Consider the following 6,000-nt stretch of genomic DNA (forward strand, 5'->3'; position numbering starts at 1 on the left):
TCCTCAATCTAGGATTTGTATGAAAACAATGTTTGCTTCTTCAAAATTTTTAAAATCTCTATCTATTTAGGTTTTAGAGTCCTCAGTTTGCTTGCATGTGCTCATTTTTCAAAAAACCACCCCACCTATGTCTACCCAGTCTTCACATTGTTGGTCTTTCTTCCAGAACCATAGTTCGGGACAAAACCTCACAACTGGGCCACTCATTTTGGCTAATGCCCCCCTGCCACGTACCAAGAGCCATAGTCCAAAGTATATCAGCAGGTGCTCAAGGATGTTGGTAAAACACAAGCCTAGAACTAGAGATGAATCTTTATGCCACATACATCGAGCCTCGACTCAAGTATATCGGCATAGCATGATTGGACACAGTTGATCTGAGCCTAGAGTCAGGATTAGGGTCCTATAGCTCTTTCAAAATTGAGGCATTTTAGAGTCAACTTCTTAGAGAGTGCTAAATGTGCATAATTGTTTGTGCAGGATGTGATTGAATACCTTCTCCTTTATTTCTCATTTCCCTTTTACATTATTTTTCAAATTTCATCTATTTTTCCAACAGTTTTATCAAAACTCTGGACAATTTTCAAAAAACTCATATTTTTCTCAAAAAGTCCAGGCGATTTTCTTACCTTTCCTCTGGATCTCGAATTTCCAGCTTTATCCTGCCTGTAATTTTCCAAAATTTTAAATCTTGTCAACCTTCTTTTCTTCATATATGTCTTCCAAATTCTATCCAAAACTTCTATCTCTTTCATCATCCTCAATATCTCCTTCATCTCTATTTCTCCCAAAAATCCTTCAATCTAAACCATCCCTTTGTTCTATAGAGAATTTTGACATTGAAGAATGGTTCAGACCAAATTCGGGAAAAAAACAGCGTCGCCTCAGCACCCTAGCAGTGGCAGGGAGCAAGAAATGGATTCGCCACAATCTGCTAGGAAACAAAATCAACAGGCCAATGATGATGTCGATCTCCAGGTGTATGCCATGTTTCAAAAAATGATGAATAAGATGATGGCAGAGCAAGCAGGGGCCAGTTCCGGCAAGATCCCTACCAAGAAAACGATCAAGGGCCAAACATTGAAGAAACAACTAAAGATATCCAAGAAGCATATCCAACACGAGAATACATCTGATGAAGTAGAGTTAGTAGATGACACCGATGAAGAGTGTGAGGCTCAACAAGATTTTCAGAAGATGACTCAGGGGCAGAGGTCAGCCAATAAGATAAAAGATAAGTCTGCTAATAACTCTGACCAATCACAACTCAGAGACGTGGTTAAAATGGTTAAGGATCTGCAAGCCCGCGACAAAGGGAAAAGGATTTTCACAAGCGAAGATTTCTATGATGGTTTGGATGGGGACGATAATCTTGAGAATCTTCCTAGAAAGTTCATCAAATTTGATGAATCTGGTGACCCAAAGGCACATCTGACTATGTTTTTCACTGAATGCGCAAAGTTCAAGTGAGATAATCATTCACTCTTCCTTTGTTTTCCTCACAGTCTGGAGGGCACTGCTGTCAAGTGGTACTCTGAGCATATCAATCCAATCGAGCTGAAAGAGTTTGACAAGGATGTCAATCTGTTCATTGAGCGATTCCTTTTCAACACTGAAGCGCTGCCAACGCTCAACCACCTCTATAATACAAAGCAAAGAAATAATGAGAAAGCTAGAAACTTCATCTGCAGATGGAGAGGCACTTGCAATAAAATGAGAAATCCCCTCTCAGAGGAGCACGCATTCCATATTATTCTGAACAATTTCTTACAGCCTTTGAGATGTCTTATCTCCACCTCGCCTTCCAAATCTTTCATTGAGCTTACTGAATGAGCTGAGTGGCTCGAGATGAGAATGGAGAATGGGGTCTATGATGGCATCACCCTCATCAAGGATAATCAAGATTCAAAGAAGAAGGGAAATTTCACCTTCTCCGCCAATGTCGTCTGCAATGTCTGCAAAAATAGCAAGAGCAATAATACAAAACACAAAGAAAAGTCTTCAAAGTAGAATGAAAAATTGAGTCAACAGAAAAAAAGAAAAAGCGGGATGGTTGGGGTGACGATTGCCAATTTACTCCTCTTGAGCAGCCTCTCGATGAAATCCTTGAATATATGTTGACCAAAGAAATGGTGAAGCTCCTAAGAGCCACACATCCTCCCACGATCATGGGAGAATTCATGGACAAATTCTGCAAATTCCATCGAACAGTAGGACATGATACTGACCACTGTTTTGTCTTCAAGAACATTGTTCAGGATTGCATTGATAAGAATCTTCTCATTGAAGATGAAAAGAAGGACCAATCATCCTGACTAAGCTTTTTTCCTCATGAAGCTGACAACGCCAGCATTTTCCCATTTTTCATCTGGCTTTATCATTTTAAAGGGATGATGTAACCCCGTTTGTCTTTCCTTAATTTTTCATCTTTCCTTCAATGCATTAATAAAATTATCAATTTTCCTCACAATCTTGATGCCATATTTTGTTCTCCTTCTCTGCAAAATATTCTTTCATAAGAAGTGATCCTCTTCAGAGTCTCTCATGAATCGATCAAAAGTCAGTTGCTTTGTTACCTTCAGAGAGCGTTCTTCGAACATCAATTATCTTTCTTTTATCTAAAATTTCCTTCCTCTATTACACTGGGGCATTATTTTGAAAATTGTCTTCAAAACATCCTGTATGCAGGCAGGATCAAACAAATCTCTCATTTTGCATGCATGTGCATCCATTTACTTCATTTTACATTCATTTGCATTTTCATGCATTCATTCACATCCATTTGCATCAAATTCATTACCTCATTCAGGATAAGGGGTTAATCCTGAAAACCAGGCCACATACAATTAACTATGATGGTCTACTGAAATTCAAAAATTTCATCAAATTTCTATCAATCTTTTATCAAATATTATCCATTTTATCAATTCCTTTCAATTCCCCTTCAGGTTAAGGGATAAACCTGAGTTGCCCATTCAAGATAAGGGATCAATCTTGAGGCCCCGACAATTGTCCAAGTCATCGTGAGGATGAAGACTGAAAATCTTTCATCAGAATCAATTGGTAATTTTTCTAAAACCCAGTGTTCATGCTGGTAATTTTTTAAAATCCATAGTTTGTGCTGGTAATTTTTTAAAACCCGGTGTTCGTGCTGGTAATTTTTCAAAACTCAGTGTTCGTGCTGGTAATTTTTCAAAATCCAGTGTTCGTGCTGGTAATTTTTTAAAACCCCGTGTTCGTACTGGTATTTTTTGAAAAACACAGTGCTTGTACTGGATCATTTTCAAAATCCGGTGTTCACACTGGTACACTTTAAAATTCAGTGTCCACATTGATCTAGTTTTCTTTCGGGATTCGAGTTTGTTATCATCGCAAAATTTTTAACTTTTGCAAATCAAACTGACCTTTGAAAAAGATTTTTGAAAATAACTCGCCTCCGTTTTTAAAATGCGGGAAAATTCCGTAGAATGGGACTCGCCTGTCGGTACGAGGTTTAACCGTTCCTGCCACCTTTAACAGGGGTAATTGAACCAAGGATCAATCTTATGCTCTACTCTATTCAACTTGTCTAAATCATATTCTAATTTCTAAATGCACATAGAATCAGGCATGTGCTATAAATTTTCAGAAAATGCACATTTTGAAAACATGATGTTTGCTTTGAATGATTGAAATATTTAGAAAATGTAAATCTTGGAAAATCGTGAATTGGGATTTGAAATATACTTCTGAGAGAAATAAAATCGATTTTGAAGGATCCTTGACATTTGGTGAAGATTGATTCTGAGAGACTTGGTTTCTCTGAATTCAAACTTTGAAATTGAAATTCTAACTTAGAAAATTTGAATTTGGAACTTGGGAAATATTTGAAATATCATTGGCAAATCCATATTCTTTTGAATTCTAACTTCAAACTTTGAAATTGACTGCATAACTTTGGAAAATTGAGTTTATGAACTTGAGAAAAACACTTGAAATATTCTTTGAAATTCAATGCTTTTGGGAAAATCGATTTTGCTATAAGACTTAGGAGATTTTGAGAAAATGAACTTCTTTGAATTGAGATTGGAATTGGAAAATGCATGAAATGAATGAATATGGATTTGAGAAATACTTTTTGTATTTTTGAGAAATGCAATGCATTTTTGAAGTTAGCCTAAGAGTGTAGGCTGAATGTGGCTAATGTGAAGATTATAAATCTGAGTATCATTCGTATTCTGACTATGGCCATAAATACAAATTCCACCAAGTTTATAAACTTTATAGAAGCTAGTGCATGTGCCATTTGTTTAGACCAAAGTGAATTTGTAAAAATATGCATGAATCATTATCCATCACACATTAAAATTATAAAAATAAACTATATGCAATGCAACCTAAGCTAAGCAGGAAATATAAATTCTTATTCCAAAGTTTAATTACAAATTACATCACTATTGAAATTTAAATACATAAAAAATAAAGTCTTCAATGTACCTGCAAAACTAGAAAACTTGGTTAATGAAAATATGTTGGCTTTTCTAGATTTATCCAGTAATATCTAGAAATTACTGGATTTTGCTAGATATAAGCCTTTTCCTTGATTCCCTTAAATCAAAAGTGATAAAGTATGAAATAAAATGGAATAAATAAGGAAGATAAGATATGAAATTTCGAAATTGGGGTCCAAATGACCAAAATACCCCTAATAACAAGACTATGGCCTTGAAATTAGGGTTTTTAGAAAGATATTTTGATAAAATGCAAGTTTTGAAATTTGAATGGAATAAACTCAAACCAAATATACTATGACATGATTAAAAATATGAAATTAGCGTTAGGGATTTCAAAATTTAGGTCAAATGACCAAATTGCCTTCGATAGCAAGACTATGGCCTTGAAATCAGGGTTTTTAGAAATAACTTTTTTTGGTAAAAATTTGGGTTTTATGACCTAAATGAAATCAAATAAGTACAAAATTAAACCTAAAGTATCCTAAGATGCTTATGAACATAATAAAACCCTAAAACCATATGCTTATGCACGAAAATCCAATAATATCACAAATTTTGTGATTTTTGCAGTGTTTTTGGATCTTTCAGGAACCCGGTTTTGCAATTTGCTTAATTCAGCCATCAAATGGATTCCAAAATCCATAAAAATTGGTACCTGCACTTGTTATAACCCTAATGTCGAATTGGAATTATAAAATATTTTTTTGATATTAAATTAATCTGAAAGTTGCATTAAACCCTAAAAATATGCTATTTTGACCTAATTCACCAACCAGTCTCAGTCCAAGACCTGAACCAGGAGTCAAATCTCCATGAAAATTTATGAAATTTTACAGAGACTAACTAAGAAGAAAAATAGAGATTTACCAATTTACAGATCGGAAAAATCATCTTCGGTTAGGGAGAAACCCTTCCGACAATCTGGGCTAAAATATATCACTTTTAACAGGGATTAAAACGGCTACTTCAGATTGAAAATACAAACATAAATAGCAAACCTAAACAAAAATCTCTGAAATTTTAGTGGTGAACAGCAGACAGAAAAATAACAATACTCACTTTTTACAGATCTAAAATCGGATCTGTGGTTTGGGATTTATGACTAACACAAGTCTGATTAGGGTTTTGGTAAACCCTAACGAGTTTTAAATTTAAAAACAGATTCTCTGAAAGGGGAAAAATACTAAACAGTAATAAAAAATGCGAAAATTTCACAGAAGATAGATCTACTCAATGTGAATCCATATCACTTTACATATCTAAAATCGGATATAAGATGAGAGAAATATCATAACAGCAAGTTACCTTCTTGATTTTAACCACGATTTTAAAGCTTTAAAAACTCGATTTGATGTCTGATTTTTTGACAGGGTTCCCGAGATCCAAAACCTCTGATTTTTCTACAGTAACTCAATAACTCATGCATGCATCACATATAAAAAAATCAGAAATAAATAATGAGAACTTCAATCTGAAATAACATTATCTTTACTGTTCTAAACCTAAA

The sequence above is a fragment of the Nuphar pumila genome, chromosome 16 (genome assembly GCF_984573655.1).
Source record: "Nuphar pumila chromosome 16, dmNupPumi1.hap1.1, whole genome shotgun sequence".
In the NCBI taxonomy this organism is placed as follows: Eukaryota; Viridiplantae; Streptophyta; class Magnoliopsida; order Nymphaeales; family Nymphaeaceae; genus Nuphar; species Nuphar pumila.